This window comes from Bombina bombina, chromosome 6, assembly GCF_027579735.1.
Source record: "Bombina bombina isolate aBomBom1 chromosome 6, aBomBom1.pri, whole genome shotgun sequence".
Classification (NCBI taxonomy): domain Eukaryota; kingdom Metazoa; phylum Chordata; class Amphibia; order Anura; family Bombinatoridae; genus Bombina; species Bombina bombina.
The window spans coordinates 442,400,617-442,419,699 of record NC_069504.1 but is presented as its reverse complement, the minus strand read 5'-3'; positions in this window follow the sequence as shown (position 1 = coordinate 442,419,699).

Here is a 19,083-nt window from a genome sequence, read left to right as displayed (position 1 = left end):
TTCATTTTTTAAAATGATTGTCTTATTTGTGATGATACAATTGATCGTGATTTATAGTTCATGTAATGTGATTTCCTAAAATACACCTTGTACTGATGTTCACACATGTAGAGCACATTACTACAGTGCCAAATAATTTAATTAATAAATTAGCGTACCCCATAGACCGCCTGTATTACGAGTTTAAAAAGAGAAAACTATCGCGTGCGTTACGGAAAGAGACCGGTCGCGTGCACAAGCACATATTCCCCATAGAAGTCAATGGAGGAGAGAAAAAAACTCCCAACACTACTGTTGAGCGCAAAGTGAGTGACGTCATGTCATTCTGTGAAAAAGTACATGAAATCGTGATAATTTCATATTTAAAAAATGTTTTGTGTATGTACTATGCTTTATATTGTTTGTGTGTAGCAAATTCTGTATGTATGTGATGATATTTGTACGTAGATGTAGATAAATAAGTGTATGTTCATGTATGTCTATGTGAGTCAATGTAAAATGAGTTTGTGTGTATTTTTCTTCTAACACCCGAGATCTCGTATCTTTGATCTGTTATATATTATTTTTTAAATATTATTAAAAATTAATTTATTGTACAGTGTTTGTATGAGTGTAAGTGTACTTTGTATAATATTTTTGAAGTGATTAGTGAAGGTTTTTGGTTGCAATATATCAATAACTACTGGTCTTGGATAGATTTATGGATTTGTGCGTAGATGAGGATTTTTGTTGCGCTATGTAGGTTTTTTCAAACTTGTAATGGCTGCGTTAGGGAAAATGATGCATTATGGGCCATAACGTTACAATTTGAGTCATAACGCACTCTCCCCTCTTATTATATTCACATATTGTTTCTTGTGCCCTGTATCATATTCCCCTTCAAATATTAACCTACATTTCTTTTTATCTTGCACAAATCCTCACAAACATGTTCAGTTTGTGTATGCAAGTAAACATATTCTGTTAATAGCTCTATAGCATAGAGTGTCCATGGAAGAGACAGAAGCTTTGGGGAATGTTAGGAGTTTTAAGTTGAAATAAAAAAAAAAAAAAAAGAAGTAAGGGTTGAGCATTCCAAATGTAGTGTGTAGTAATGTGAAATGTCCAATTAGATTCATTGTTGGTGCAGAGGAAATGTGCACATACAAGAAACACAAATGAGTGAATGTTTAGACCAAATCTTATTTGTAGGCTTTGTAGTTAAGAAATATAGAGGGGAAGATTTAATAATAAGCAGTGGATGCTGCTATCTCTGCTTGGAAACCTTTTAAGTGGCGGATTGCGATCATCCCGAACAGATGCGATCAGGATGATTGACACCAACCCGATTGGCTGCAAATGTGCAGGGGGCAGCATTGCACAAGCATTTCACAAGAAATGCTTGTGCAATGTTAAATGCCAACAGCATATGCTGTCGGCATTTAGTGATGCCGGGCGGACATGATTCGCTACAGCGAATCATGTCCACCCGGCATTTAATAACTTGACCTCAGAGTCTGTGTATTGGTTGATTGTCAAGAAAGTGTGATGACAGAAAATATCCTATTATATAAAAGGCCAAGTTTGATTGTCCGAAGCTGTCATGCGCAGTAGAGACAGCACAAGGACAAACACACCTGGCCTTTGAGTCCTACTCCCTCCCTAGCTGATCTGTGGCAGAAGTGGGCGTGGCTTGGCATGAGCGGGGGCGTGGTCGGGCGTGAAGGGGGCATGGTCGGGTGTGAAGAGGGCGTGGCCGGGCATAGTCGCGAGATAGATAGGGGGGAGAGATAGAGAGAGAGGAGGGGAGAGATAGAGAGAGAGAGGAGGGGAAAGATAGAGAGAGAGGAGGGGAGAGATAGAGAGAGAGGAGGGGAGAGAGAGAGGAGAGGGGGGGAGAGAGAGAGAGGAAAGGAGGGGAGAGGGGAGAGAGAGAAGAGGGGGGGAGAGAGAGGAGAGGGGAGAGAGAGAGAGGAGGGGAGAGAGAGAGAGGAGGGGAGAGAGAGAGGGGGAGAGAGAGAGGGAGAGAGAGAGAGGGGAGAGAGAGAGGGGAGAGAGAGAGGGGAGAGAGAAGGGGAGAGGGGGAGAGAAAGGAGGGGAGAGAGAGAGAGAGAGGAGAGAGGGGGAGAGAAAGGAGAGGGGGGAGAGAGAGAGAGGAGAGGGGGGAGTGAGAGAGGAGAGTGGGGAGAGAGAGAGATGAGAGTGGGGAGAGAGAGAGGAGAGGGGGGGAGAGAGAGAGAGGAGAGGGGGAGAGAGAGAGAGGAGAGGGGGGAGAGAGAGAGGAGAGGGGGAGAGAGAGAGGAGAAGGGGAGAGAGAGAGGAGAGGGGAGAGAGAGGAGAGGGGGGAGAGAGAGAGTAGAGGGGAGAGATAGAGGAGAGGGGAGAGAGAGGAGGGGAGAGAGGGAAAGAGAGTGGAGAGAGGGGGAGAGAGAGAGAAGAGGGGAGAGAGAGAGGAGAGGGGAGAGAGAGAAGGGGGAGAGAAAGAGAGAGGAGGGGAGAGAGGGAAAGAGAGTGGGGAGAGGGGGAGAGAGAGAGAAGAGGGGAGAGAGAGAGGAGAGGGGAGAGAGAGAAGGGGGAGAGAGAGAAAGAGAGAGAGAGAGAGAGAGAGAGAGGGGAGGGGAGAGAGGAGAGAAGAGAGAGAGGGGGAGAGAGAGAGGAGGGGAGAGAGAGAGAGGAGGGGAGAGAGAGAGGAGAGGGGAGAGAGTCAGGGGGGAGAGAGAGCTCAAAAGAGATGGGGAGAGAGCGCAAAAGAGATGGGGGAGAGAGAGAGAGAGAGCAAAAGAGAGGGGGAGACAGCGCAAAGAGAGGGGGGAGAGAGAGGGGGAGAGAGAGAGAGTACAAAAGAGAAGGGGGGAGAGCGCAAAAGAGAGGGGGAGAGAGAGAGCACAAAAGAGAGGGGGAGAGTGCGCAAAAGAGAGAGAGAGAGAGAGAGAGAGAGAGAGCAAAAGAGAGGGGGAGACAGCGCAAAGAGAGGGGGGAGAGAGAGGGGGAGAGAGAGAGAGCAAAAGAGGGGGGAGAGAGTGCAAAGAGAAGGGGGAGAGAGCACAAAAGAGAGGGGGAAAGAGAGCGCAAAAGAGAAGGGGAGAGAGAGAGTGCAAAATATTATCAAGGCCATTGTCTGCTGCTCTTGCTCAAACACCTAGAGGAGTAGCAGCGGTGGTGGTGGCAGCAGCAGGGTCATCATCAGAATCTGCTGTAGCAGGAAATTTCATGTATGCCAAAAGTATGAAATCTGCAAGGCCCACCATTACCAGGATTAGTAGGGCCAGCATCTGTAGCTGTAAGAGTCATCTAAGTCCACCCATAAAAGTAAATCGGACAGTGAGGGAAACTAAAGATTTAGGTGCTAAATTGAAATTGTTTGACTCCAAGCATAGTAGTATTAAGAGAGGGTCTGAGGTTACCCGGCAACCTCCATGAACATGTCAGCTCATTAAACATCCTACTCCCAAAATGAACTGCGGCAGAATCTGAAATATTGTCTCTTAGCAGTAGCAGGACAGACACTGCAGGAGTAGCAGATAATCCCATTGTGCAAAGCAGTCACGGAGAAGAGGAAATTATTAAGCAGGTTTCTCCAGTCTCTGCTTTGGGCATTTAGGATTTTATTATCACTTCCAGCATATCTGCTATTGCCTTTACTCAGGACAAGGAGGAACTTGATAATGATTATGAGATAGCTGAAGACTACAGAGGTTGTGCATTGTGGGCAGCAGCACAAGTTCCTCGGTTTTAGGACAGCAGTCTCCATCTGCATTCTCTCCCTCTTCATTGCCACCATAGTCTCTAGTTGTAAAGCAGCCAGTTACTACAACAGTATCACACATTACCCATGTTTCTGCCTCCTCTAGTCATGCGAACATTGTCAGTACTAGCAGAATTAACAATTCCACTGTCACCTCCAACACAACTAGCAGTTCCACTAGTAGGAGAGGAAAAAGTGTTCCAGTGGGGGCAGAGACAGAGACTGGTGCCACATCTAAAAACCCAAGAAGACATTTGCAGTGGGAAAAGGGCAGGCCGAGGTAGCAACTGCCCCACATCACTCAAAGGTATGGGACCACTTTATCAGCATTAGAAATGGGCACTTTAAAAAAGTGCAAATTGTGTGGAAAGAATGATAGCAGTGGGTCATCTCAACAGCTCCAGAACCAATATCTCCACATTCATCTCAAGGCCGTGTTATTGAGGAGAGAAAGTGAGGCCAGCAGCAGCAGAAGCAACAGCACAACAATGTCTTAAGCACAGCTGGCACCACCACCTACTAGGATCAGCACTACCTGCAGTAGTCAGGACCGAGGACCTGGTGATGATGGCAGTTAGCAGAGGCGAGGTACCACCTTCAACATCATACTAGCATGTTTCACCCACCCTAGAGTATTTTGGGGGATTTCACTCTAGGGTTATGTCTAGGCAGCAGTTGAGGCAAATAACCCGACTGATAGGTCAGCTGATAATTGTCAGCAGTGCATTATTTTCCTTGGGGAACATTTTAACTGGTTGATGGAGGCTTTTACTACCCAGTTCCACATACCACTGTAGCACTTACAGCAGGACTGTTGTCCACTTACACTACTGTTCCTGTTTTGCAGTGTTGGCAAAGGCTGCTGAATAGTTGGTGCACATTACTACCAACTTATAAAGAGCTCCTAGTGGCAATCATGCCTTTCTCTCCATGATGACTCATTGGTGTCAGACCAGGATGTCTAATGAAGATGTGACGAGGGCTACTGTTAGTGGTGGTACAGCTGCAGATAGCTCTGGTTATGACAGGAGTGGGCTGGTAGGTCAGCAGTATCACCGATCATTCCTCTTCCATGCCTAAAGGTCACTCAGTGTACCACTAGAAATAACTGTTGTCTCCAACTTATGAATAAAGTCCTACTGTCCAAACTCTGGTTTAAAAGTCACTTTTTAAATGAGGCTCCAGGATGTAGTATAGTTAAACTTTTTCTTGGACCAGAGGCAGGTTGCACACCAACGTATACATTTCACCTTAATACTGGCTTTATCAAGGATTGTTTTCAGTAGCACCCTGAATGACGTTCCGTCAAAAATATTGTTTTTATCCATTTTAATAAGTAAAGTCTGGAAGAGTTCTAGTTCTCAATTGAGGTTTTCTGTTTTAGGCTATTGTCATAGAGCTGTAGTAGCTTTATACTACATCAGTACTAACTTGGCTGGCTTTTTTTTTTTGGTGGTCATACATGTCCTCCTATCTCTGTTAGCATTGAAAGAGAGGTTCCTTTAATTATTGGCATTCCATGATATAAGTTTTGTTAAAATAAGTTTTCTATTTACTTCTCATTAGAAATAACATTAAAATAATTTATTTACAGTATATTTTGTCGAGTCAAATGCCAGCATGACTGAAATAACAACAAAGAGGAGGAGTATTCGTTTTTTTAAAACCCGTTTTATTTTTCCAGAGTAGTATGAATTCTGCTACTCTTGAGAAAGTCTGTGCAGCATACAGACAGAAAGGGGTACTGTTTGTCTCTATACGTGTGCCACTAATAGGAGCCTACCAGTTTGTTTGAGACATCTGTCAACAGGAATCTTTGACCAGCAGAGAGCTTTGATATGAACAAGATCAGGCAAAGGAGACTTCTTATTTTAGTAGACAATTTATATGAGTGTCTCTGTGTATTTTCATAGATTTCCTTTTGTTTCTTTTAGGAAAATAGACATTCTCAGTGAGGTGTATGACACAATAGATCACAGAGAAACAGTCAGCTCCAGAAGTTATTTGAAGGGGAGAAGGTGCTTTGTGTATACTGAATCTTATTTACCACTTTGGTGCTGCTCTTTCTTACTGTACTTTCAGGTAAATGATGCATCCTCCATATCCACACTCCCCATTAATCCAAAGAATGGTCTGAGATTACATAAATCATCTTTTTCCCATAAAACATTTTTAATAGCACTGGAAACTCTCATATTTGGAGCAGCAAACAATTTTTATGTTTCAATAACATACATTTTTTGTCTTTAAAGTATCTAGGACACATACGTTTGTCAGAAAGCATGTAAAGAATACTTGAATCCTGTCTTTGTAGCTGCTGTTGTTGTGTATATCTGTGCACTTTCCCAGTCTGTTGAACCCTAGAAGAGCCCTTCTCAATAAGTGTGTTTTTGTAGAACTTTTTTTGGTGTATCTTTTCTGTGCTCTCAGTAGTGCTGTCCTCTTCCTCTATTACGTACTTTATCTTCTATCTATGTATTAATTATTATCTTTCTTTTAATTTTAATGTGTTTGATACATATATATTTATATATAATGAATGACTAAAAATGAAATTACTTCTTTTTTGTCATCTAAGAAATGTTCACTGTTTTTTATCATTTTGGTAAGGATTTTTTTCACTTAACTCAATGGGATAGATAAAGCTATATATATCCTGTTATTGAATTCCCTTGAAATGAAATGTGATTATTATTATCACATGGATTGATAATAATTTAAAACAATGAAACAAGGAAATCTGGTAAGTCATTCAACAAAGCTCATCAGAAATGAACCTTGAAGCAAGTGAAGATGATAAAATAAGTACAGTAAATATAGAAATGATCTGACTAACATTGCAGAAAGAAAAAAAGAAAAATCAATAAACCGTCTGGCACTTTGCCATTTGAATAAAAAACAAAAACAGATGACTATTCATGCTTTAATACAAAAAAGGGTTTCTCAAAGGACAAATTACATTTCATTCCATTCCCTTTGACAGTAATAAATTATGGTAGAGAACACATTTCTTTTATACTTTGCAATGTGTAAATGTTGTTGGACAGATATTTGTCTGACATTCAAACACACCTTAGACAGGTGGCTGTTTTTTTTATAACTTCCCATGGCCAATGACCAATTGGCATTATGAACACTATTCACCTGCCAGTAGAATGGAATTCCCCTACCAGTCACACTTCCTTTAATTTGCAGGAGCTATTCCAGAAATGAACCATTTACTGATGTGCCTTTCTTATAATAGTTCCTGTTCAGATTTAATATGCTAAATCTCAAATTTATAAAATTAAACTTATTTGACAAATCTATTAGCCACTTAAAACATGATTTAATCTGTCAGCTGGGCACTACACAAACAATTATTTTTCTCATCAGGTATCTATTTGAGTGTAAGTGTGAATAATGAGCCTGAATATATATAGACACACTTGAATTCATTTTATATTGAAATGTTAAATATGCACAATACAAATTAAAATGAAAAAAAAAAAAAGAAATGGGCAGCTGTTGGACACCAACACTTATGTCTAAAATGCATACAACATTTAATTATTAGATAAAAAGACATTTAAATGCTTAATTGCATTGATTTAAAGTATGTTGTCAAACTATGGGTCTAAGATTCTCTATATTGCTAATGACACAAATAATTGGTTGAGATTATTTTCAATTTGTTCATATAAAGATTAAATATATGTTGATTGGTGTCACTTTTAAAACATTGCAAAGGGTTGTTTCATAATAATTTTAGAAATTAGTTCAAAGGAAATTATTTAAATCAGTTAATATAAATTTTATTTAATCTTACTTACAGTACTGTTCTTGACTTAATGACATTAGGATTCACCTTTCAATTAAACTTTTCAATGTGGATAGAAAAAGGTTTTTTTTTCGTGTCTATTTTATACAGGGACACTTTACTCAATAATTTTCTATAATTCATGCTAAAGTGCAACATTTAAATATGTTAAAAAATATTATTTTTTGTCTGAGAAAAAAAATAAGTAAAAGCTGTCTTAATTTATGTTTAAACTAAAATAGTAGTATAGGTTGCATCATTCTTATTAAAGGGCCATAATAGCCAAATGTTTAAACACTTGAAAGTGATGCAGTATAGCTGCAAAAAGCTAACTAGAAAATATCACCTGAACATCTCTATGTAAAAAAGAAAGATATTTTACCTCAAAAGTTTCTCAGTAGCCACATCCCATTGTAAAGGACTTCTAAGCAGCAAATCAGTATGTCTGTCCAGGGACAGCGGAAGGAGCGAGCTTTCGTGCACACTCATGTTATTTCCCTATTCAGTGTAAGGAAGTTTACAATGAAATCTCAAGAGAGTTAAGTGAAATCTCATGAGATCACAGTAAAATAGTTCATGACCTCAGCACTGCTGATGCTGATTGGCTGCTGTTCATTTCTTTATTATTATTTTTTTACCGGCAGCTGGGCAGCAGCTGAGTATAACTTTTTAAACAGAACTTACTCTGGTGAGCTGAGGAAATTGTGAGGTAAAATATCTTCCTTTTTTACATAGAGATGATCAGGTGATATTTTCCTGTCAGCTTTTTGCAGTTATGCTGCATCAGTTTAAAGTGATTTAGCATATGAGTATTATGTCCCTTTAAGGTTCATTGACTGATATGTTCTTCCATCTAATGCTGATTTGCATCCTAGTCAATGGCTGATCCTTTCTGCTTTTTTCTCTAATACCTTAGTACAAATACATAGATATGAAAGAACGTTTTTGAGTAAAATATCCATTTATATGAAATATACACACTGAGCAACACCTACAAAAGCATTGGTGTCTATTACAAACCATTAGAAGAGCTGCACAAACTGATTAATGCATGTTTTAGACACTTCATGCTTGAGCATTCAGCAGACCTGATCTGTGAATTTGAGTATTTTACCACTTTGTATTTTGACTTTTGTTGCTCCTAGATGCTTCTACTTTAAAATAATACCCCTTATAGTTGACTGGGGCAGACCTAGTAGGGCAGAAATTTCAAATGACTTGTCAGAAAGGTTGCATTCTATGACAGTGCCACTTTTAAAGTCACTTTTCAATATGCCCCATAGTACTACAGATGTTTGTCTATGGGGATTTCATGGCTATTTTGTGGGTTGTATGCACCTGTTATCAATGGATGTGACTGAAACACCTAAACTCAATATTTAGTAGGAGTGTCTGCATACTTTTTATACATAAAGGTACATAAAGACATACTTTTGGCCATATATACCCCCACCTCTGCAAACTCATAAGAGGTAATATTTGTAATCATCTAGTTTTCAAAAGAGGGGGCTTCAAGATACACCAAACACTGTAAATATTCTTGTCCCCTTGCTTTTCTCAAAGTAACTAAGCAAAATATATTAATAAAAAATCAATGAGTACCGGCACCTTTTTTTGAGTACCGGTACCTATTCTTTATTACAAAAAAAACACTGTATATATATATATATATATATATATATACTTACCAGCCACTTTATTAGGTACACCTTGCTAGTACTGGGTTGAACCCCCTTTTGCCTTCAGAACTGCCTTAATTCTTCATGGCATAGATTCAACAAGGTGTTAGAAACATTCCTCAGACATTTTGGTCCATATTGACATGAAAGCATCAAGCAGTTGCTTCAGATTTGTCGTCTGCACATACATGACTTGAATCTCCCGTTCTACCACATCTCAAAGGTTCTCTATTGGATTGAGATCTGGTGACTGTGGAGGCCTTTGGAATACAGTGAACTCATTGTCATGTTCAAGAAACCAGTTTGAGATGATTTGAGTTTTGTGACATGGTGCATTATCCAGCAGGAAGTAGCCATCAGAAGATGGGAAAACTGTAGTCATAAAGGGATGGACATGGTCAACAACAATACTCAGGTAGGCTGTGGCATTGAAACAATGCTCAATTGGTACTAAGGGGCCCAAAGTGTGCCAAGAAAATATCCCCCACCCCATTATACCACCACCAGCAGCCTGAACTGTTGATACAAGGCAGAATGGATACATGCTTTCATCTTGTTTACACCAAATTCTGACCATACCATCTGAATGTTGAAGCTGAAATTGAGACTCATCAGACCAGGCAATGTTTTTATAATTGTCTATTGTCCAAATTTGGTAAGCCTGTGCGAATTGTACCCTCAATTTCCTGTTCTTAGCTGACAGAAGTGGCAACCGGTATGGTCTTCTGCTACTGTAGCCCATCTACTTCAAGGTTCAACGTCTTGTGTGTTCAGTGCATTCAGAGATGGTATTCTGCATACCTTGGTTGTAATGAGTGGTTATTTGAGTTACTGTTGCCTTTCTATCATCCTCACCTCTGACCTCTGACATCAACAAGGCATTGTCGTCCTCACAACTGCTGCTCACCGGAATTTTTTCTTTTTCGGACCATTCTCTGTAAACCCTAGAGATGGTTGTGCGTGAAAATCCCAGTAAATCAGCAGTTTATGAAATACTCAGACCAGCCCGTCAAGCACCAACAACCATGCCACGTTCAAAGTCACTTAAATCCCCTTTCTTCCCCATTCTGATGCTCGGTTTGAACTTCAGCAAGTCATCTTTACCACATCTAGATGCCTAAATGCATTGAGTTGTTGCCATGTGATTACACGATTAGCAATTTGTGTTACCAAACAATTGAACAGGTGTACCTAATAAAGTGTCCAGTGAGTGTATATATATATATATATATATATATATATATATATATATATATAGTATGTAGTATACATACAGTATATATATTTGTTGTTGTTATTAACATTCTACTGATATATTTGAATGATAAAAAAAAGGAACTCTTTGTGAGGAAATTGTATAAGCATTTAAAAAGTGATTTTTCTGGCACATCATGTGAATTTGAAAACATTATGATCACTCTTCTTCACTCTGAAGTCTAATCCAAGTTGCTTTTTTTAACATTCTGTGCTGATTTACCATATTTAGGCGTTTATTACAAGACCTCCCACACCTTTCAGTGAACATTGTACACATAATATTTATTCTGAGTAAATAACCATTGTTGACCAGCTGCTACTTTTTATTATAATTATCCATCATTTTAATGTAAGCTTTGAATGGACAATTTCAGTCAATGTTATTTTTGCTTTTGTTTCAAGAATAAACTGGCTTTATTCTTCTCACATCTGAGTTGAGCAAAGTTAAACATAAACTCTGAATAATATTAAACTTAGAGACAATATTGTAGTGTTGAAAAAAGATTAATTGATACTGTTTAATGAACGAGTAACATTTGTTTCATGATGAGTGTTTGCACTTTTCTTTGGGTTTAGTGGAACATAAAATTGAATGGAAATTTCAAAGCAATGTATTTCAAATCCACTGAAAAAACATGATTTGTGATCAAATTGTTTGTAATACATTTTCTTCATATACCCAGAATTCACAGCATTATAAGTGAACTTAAATTCATGGATGCTCACTTTTATAGCCCTTTAAAATCTGAAGGCAAATTTCAGTGCTAATCAGTATAAGTTGTTTACTTCCTATAAATACAGGTATTTCCTACAAATCTTTATTTGTTGCAAGTTAATAAAGACTTTAGACTTATCCTTGTAAAAGGTCTTTAAAATATTTTTTTTCCAGATAAGAAGTTCTTGCACAAAAGTTGTTGAAATAAATTCAAATATAATTTTAGTGTAAAAATATTGCTTCATTTGAGTATATTTTGAAAAACAAAAACAATCTTGCAAAACCATTGCATTTGGTTATACATACTTGTTGATTGTCACCTTAAGTTTAAAAAAAAAAAAAAAAAATAGGGCCACATTTATCAAATAGCGTGTTTACAAGGTTTGCTCTAGGGCAGTGATTTTTAACCTTTTTTTTGCCGTGGCACACTTTTTTACATTAAAAAAATCCTGTGGCACACCACCATCCCAAAATTTTAAAAAATGTACACATTGTAGCCTAATAGAATATATATATATATATATATATATATATATATATATATATATATATATATATATATACACATACACATACTGTATGTATTGTGCTGTGATGCCATACCTCCTACAAATTATACGTGACATATTGACTCACAAACAATCATAATGATTGTCTGTAAATGAATGTCAAATCAATATGTCATGGTTGTAAATGATGTCTGCCTGATGAGCCTGTCACATACCTCCCAATATTTCAAAATTTGAAAGAGGGACACCCCTGCACTGGGAGTAAAAAACAAGCAAAGTTTAAAAAATATGTCACACTGCGGCACACCTGATGATCTCTCACGGCACACTAGTTGAAATACACTGCTCTAGGGAACCGGTTTATTCAGCATTCTGCATGAGCACGAGTTGTCAATCACCTTGTTTGAACTAGTGAGGTGTGATTTTAATCAGTCAGCTCAGAGCTGGCGTATAAGTTAGGAAACAATGTCTGATTGCCGCTGCTAACTTAAACTGAAGGCTTGCAATTTAATCAATGGTGCCCAATTCAACACTTTTTATTTGGGCATTAAATAAGGCATCCAATGATTATTATCTAGCAAGCTTGCTTGGAAATGGACAAAACACATATTTTTAACACAATTAAGATATGTTTCACTGAATCATCAAATAATGGAAATAGCTTTTTATACTTTTCAGAATATTATGTAGCCCAGTGAACAGACAATTAAACCAAGTGGGAATGTAGCAAGTCAAGAAAAAACCCCACTGTTAAATGTAGTCCAGTAAAAGAGTGATAAAAGTCAAGGGTGGATGAAGTAACTCAAGAAAAAATACTCTTCCCTTTTAAAGTGCATTTTATATGATAAGGTATTGATATTTGTATGCACTTGTGATCCAAATGTATAAAAAGGTACATGTGTTAGGCTTTCTATTCAAGCTTCCTTTTTTCCTACAACTTGGTCATGTAGAAAAAAGTATAGAGAGAGTAGTTCTGTGTTAAACATCTTCCATTTTTGCTGAATATAAAACTAACTGGAAATAACATTTTAATAAGCCAAATTAAATTCCAAATTTCATAAAAAGAAACAGCCTTGCGTTCAACAAAAAATGCTGTTTTTATCAGAACTCTTGCAGGAATTTCTCAAAAGGGACCCAATCTAGAGTGATGCGCTAAATGTTGCACGCAAGCAAAAAGGGACATATCACAGCTCTTTGCACATGTCAGAATTAGTATGCATATTACAAGTTGAAAGTAAACGCGTTTGCTTTGGCGCAATTGAACTTAACCTGCATTGGGATAGCGTGACTTAAGAGCTTTGGTTAACTGTTATGCGAGTCAAAAAAGTAGAGAAAAAAGAAAATCTAAATTATATTTAAAAGTAGAGTTACATTCATAATTACACTGTCTGATAAAATTATTTTAGGAAAATATTGCATAAAAATGTTATAAGGGCTCAAAAATATGAAGTCTCATATGTTAGAAAAAAGGCATGCAAAGGGCCTTAACATAGAGCTATACACACATATATATATGTACCTGAAAAATTGCAATATTCATAATTAATAGTGTTTAATTATATATTTAATGTAAATATTTCACATTCCAATGTTCTTCAAATAAGGTAATATGTTCTAAGTATTTTCAAATACATATTCATATATACTGTATATAGTTATATATCTATACCTATATAAAATCATATAGATGAATAGATATAGATATATATCTTACCTAAAAACTATATATATATATATATATATATATACAGGGAGTGCAGAATTATTAGGCAAATGAGTATTTTGACCACATCATCCTCTTTATGCATGTTGTCTTACTCCAAGCTGTATAGGCTCGAAAGCCTACTACCAATTAAGCATATTAGGTGAGGTGCATCTCTGTAATGAGAAGGGGTGTGGTCTAATGACATCAACACCCTATATCAGGTGTGCATAATTATTAGGCAACTTCCTTTCCTTTGGCAAAATGGGTCAAAAGAAGGACTTGACAGGCTCAGAAAAGTCAAAAATAGTGAGATATCTTGCAGAGGGATGCAGCACTCTTAAAATTGCAAAGCTTCTGAAGCGTGATCATCGAACAATCAAACGTTTCATTCAAAATAGTCAACAGGGTCGCAAGAAGCGTGTGGAAAAACCAAGGCGCAAAATAACTGCCCATGAACTGAGAAAAGTCAAGCGTGCAGCTGCCAAGATGCCACTTGCCACCAGTTTGGCCATATTTCAGAGCTGCAACATCACTGGAGTGCCCAAAAGCACAAGGTGTGCAATACTCAGAGACATGGCCAAGGTAAGAAAGGCTGAAAGACGACCACCACTGAACAAGACACACAAGCTGAAACATCAAGACTGGGCCAAGAAATATCTCAAGACTGATTTTTCTAAGGTTTTATGGACTTATGAAATGAGAGTGAGTCTTGATGGGCCAGATGGATGGGCCCGTGGCTGGATTGGTAAAGGGCAGAGAGCTCCAGTCCGAATCAGACGCCAGCAAGGTGGAGGTGGAGTACTGGTTTGGGCTGGTATCATCAAAGATGAGCTTGTGGGGCCTTTTCGGGTTTAGGATGGAGTCAAGCTCAACTCCCAGTCCTACTGCCAGTTTCTGGAAGACACCTTCTTCAAGCAGTGGTACAGGAAGAAGTCTGCATCCTTCAAGAAAAACATGATTTTCATGCAGGACAATGCTCCATTACACGCGTCAAAGTACTCCACAGCGTGGCTGGCAAGAAAAGGTATAAAAGAAGAAAATCTAATGACATGGCCTCCTTGTTCACCTGATCTGAACCCCATTGAGAACCTGTGGTCCATCATCAAATGTGAGATTTACAAGGAGGGAAAACAGTACACCTCTCTGAACAGTGTCTGGGAGGCTGTGGTTGCTGCTGCACGCAATGTTGATGGTGAACAGATCAAAACACTGACAGAATCCATGGATGGCAGGCTTTTGAATGTCCTTGCAAAGAAAGGTGGCTATATTGGTCACTGATTTGTTTTTGTTTTGTTTTTGAATGTCAGAAATGTATATTTGTGAATGTTGAGATGTTATATTGGTTTCACTGGTAAAAAGAAATAATTGAAATGGGTATATATTTGTTTTTTGTTAAGTTGCCTAATAATTATGCACAGTAATAGTCACCTGCACACACAGATATCCCCCTAAAATAGCTATAACTAAAAACAAACTAAAAACTACTTCCAAAACTATTCAGCTATGATATTAATGAGTTTTTTTGGTTCATTGAGAACATGGTTGTTGTTCAATAATAAAATTAATCCTCAAAAATACAACTTGCCTAATAATTCTGCACTCCCTGTATATATATTTTAAAGAATAAATATAACATATTGTTCTATGTGAAGAACATTGGAATGTGAAACATTAATATTTCAAGTCGGGTTAGCACACTTGAGTAAACGTGATCGGGTTTGCGTAAGAGTAAAGGTGTTAGGTTGCTTTTTTTCTACTTTTCACACTCCATTGAAGTCTACAGGGGAATATGTTAACCATTTTATGTTGTGATATTCAAACCTTTTGCGCATGCCAGGTTAGCACTCATGCAAACATTTTTTACTTTCACCTTGTAATACACACACTACCCGATGCACGCAAAAAGCTTCTGTCTTTCGAAGATAATACGCAAGCATGGACGCTAAGTATCATTCCACTGGTAATCTAGCCATTAATGCCAAAACTCCCTGGAATATCAATGTTGAATTGTCCCAGTTCAAGCTATAAGGACATTATCATTCAACAAATGCATTTGAAAATCCTGTGATAAATGGATTGCAGTTCAATTTTCTAAAGAATATAAATGGCTTTGAATTTTAAATCCATGTGAATAGGGTACACTTATGCTCTGTTGCACATTTCAAACACTAACACATCTCTTTAGTTAATTTATGCATGACCACAAAACTACGGGCCTGAGCTGATGAATTTCGCAAAGTAAAATATCACCTTGATCCTCACATCAGCAAAGCTCAGTCAATTCTCTACAAAAGACGACTGAACCTGGAAGTCCCAGTGAATGGTAATTAGCATAGAAAGTTATGAAGATCTCTTCAATGCAAAAATTCATGGAGTAAAATGACAGGGAGAACCCAGCACCAATAACAAGATTTTTCTTAAGCACATACAAATAAAAATGCCCTGTCTTTAGTGTAGTTTAACTTGCAATTGCTTCTAATTTAACATAGATGTCTTTTTCTTTCTAACATTGTATATTTTGAGATAAAGTCACCAGCACAATGCTAGATTATCTCACCTGAGCAGAGATCTTGAAAGGGACAGTCTACTTCAATATTTTTATTTTTTAAAATAATAAATTATCCTTTTATCACACAGTCCACAGTCTGGCACAACCAACATGGTTATATCAATATACATTTTACCTCTGTGGTTACCTTGTATCTAATCCTCTGCAGAATGATTCCTTATCTCAGTGCTATTTACAGACTTGGATTTTAGCTAATTAGTGCTGACTCATGAATAGCTCCACTGGAGTAAGTTCAATCTTATCAATATGGCACATATGAACTAGCACTGTCTTTCTGTGAAAACCTATACAAAATTCTCTGAGATAAAGGCGGCCTGCAGAGGCTTAGAAACTGGCAGAAATTTAGAGGTTTAAAGATTATAAAGTAGTGTATTAATATAGCAATATTGGTTGTGCAAAGCTGGGGAATGGGTAGTAAAGAAGGTATCTATCTTTTTAAGCAATACACATTTTGAAGCAGACTATCTCTTTAAAGAATTGAGCCCAATAAATCCAAGGTATTATTAGTATGAAAAGGGTGTTATTTACTGAATGGTTGAATCTGGTGTGCTTACTATCTCTACCATATTTCATAATCATTTATTGATTTATTCCTGATTTGTCAAAATACTATTCCCTCTAGTTATTTTTAGTTATATATTGTTTCTATGGTATAGTTGCCATTTAAGGTTTTTATTTCATATGTTTGATTGCAATCTCAAATTCAAAATATAATACAAAGAAATAATAAAAAAATAACAATGGGTATTTATCTAGATTATGATAACTGAAACGAGGTGAAAGCAATACATGGAACAGCAAGAACATCTTTCATTACTTACTGTGCTAATTTTTACATTTTTAAGGTTTTAAATGTAATAGATTTAAAAGCCAAATTTCCTTTGACCTTTTTCTTTAACCTATCTGATATCCTTTAATTTCCTGAAACCCTGCAAAGCAAAGATTATTTGTTTGTAATTAAGCATTTTGTATTACTGTGTAAAATAATATCATATAAGCCCAATCCTTGTTATGCTCTTGATCTCAACTAGCAAAAGAAAAATGGAATGTTGTACAAGCCAGTAAAAGTAATATTATTAGCACTGTTGTTTGTTGAATAGAATTAATATATTTTAGCCAGACGTTCAAAAATATTCCAACAGTGAATTACTAAACCTAATTGTGCTTATAGCTGTTTTTATTTCTTTTCGATAGGCACCAATAGCTTGTCTACTACATGGACATTTTTTTACCATGTTTAAAACTATACATAAATTCATCCCACAAGAGTGGCTCAATTACATTATTTTGTATCAATGAGAGTGAAAAAGAAGAACGTAGGCACCAGATGGTTTTCAAAAATGCAAATGTCCTTTATTCAGGTGTTAAAATGCAATGCAACAACGGATGCTAGGAAAAGCATAAACCTCAGGGCTTAGGTGGAGAAGTGGTCACCCACGTACCCTATTGCTGACATGTTTCGGCAAAAGCCGTAATCATAGCTAAAGGGTAAGAGTTATGCCTGCCTTTTAAGAGAACAGTTCACCTGTGATAGGTTAAAAACAAAATTGTCACGTGGTTGATACACACCTCCACCTATGGGTCAATATGTATATTTACATTGCCCTGTTTGGAAATTAACTCCTTATAATCCACTAAAACACATGAGGACAGCTTATTTGTTTTAGCCATAACCATAGAGACTACATTAAATTAGTTCAATACATATCTTATTATGCACTTCTTCATGTGAAAACATAACGAATTTAACATAAATCATATACATCTGCTTGCTTTATCAGCATTTTGTGCAATTGTACCATTACAAAAATAGACAGCTCTATATATAGACAATCATTGCCTGTCAGTCATGTATTGAAAATTCTAATACTAAATTGAAGATAAGGAACAATAATACATATAAGGGAAAGACTGAAAAAATAGTAATAATAATAACATTTACATAAATAATAAGATCCTTTATAAAATGAACTTGATAACTGACTTAGTGTAAGTGAAATTATGTAACATTTACGATGATTATATGTTATATTGTTTATAGTCCACCCTCTGTAACTATATAAACATCATCCAATATAACATATTGTATTAATCCTGTACATATATAGAGACACAGGCTAACACCAGAAATTAATAAGGTCATATTCTGAATTAAGCCCATTTGGCATTCTAGTGTGCAGCCTGTGTATCCAAAACACCTCCCTTTAAAGAAGCAAGGTGTCCCTATCACCTCCCCTGTTGTTTGTACCAACAACTTCAACAATCGTCCATGATAATGTCCTCGGATCTTTATTGTGTTTAACCTTAAAATGGTTCACCAGGGGGGTGGTTAGTGTACCCCTTTTAATGTCATTTATATGTTCCCTTATCCTAGTCCTTACTTGTCTAGACGTTTGTCCTGTATACTGAATGTCACAGGAGTCACAGTTAAGAAGATATACTGCATAAGTTGACCTACAGTTAAAAAGCGCTCTATGTACAAATGTCTCACCAGAGTAAGAACTTCTGAATATATTGCCCAATTTGGCATGACTACATGCTATGCAGCTTATAAAGCTGCATCTATAGACTCCTTTGCAGCTAAGCCAAGAGGATGTATTTGTCTCACTCATTTTTAGTTGTGTAGGTGCCACATAGTTTCCTATAGTTTTGCCTCTCTTGAAGGCGAATCTCAACTTCTGTGTTGCAATATGTGTTAGATCATCATCTGACCTTAAAAGGGACATATGTCTATGTATAATATTACATATTTGGTAATACTGTTTGCTAAACTGAGTCACGAATGTAAGTTGTTCAGATTTTGTATTACTTTCTATGGATTTATCTTTGAGTAGGTTGGCCCTCTCTATGGCCCTTACTTCATCCCGGGCCCTAATAATGTCCTGTTTGGGGTACCCCCTCTCAAGGAATAGAAACACAAACAAGGATAAACACACATCTCATGGTCAGGGAAATAAGAAAGGCCAGCAAACACCTAAAAAGGTAACTTTTTCAGATAGTGAGGTGGAGTCCCAGGATGATTATAACACCGGAGTATCCTCAGGTGATGAAAATATACAGGTCCCCTCAACACACACAAACAAAACTGGGGACATGAGTTTGACCCCGGCACATACTAATGTGGGT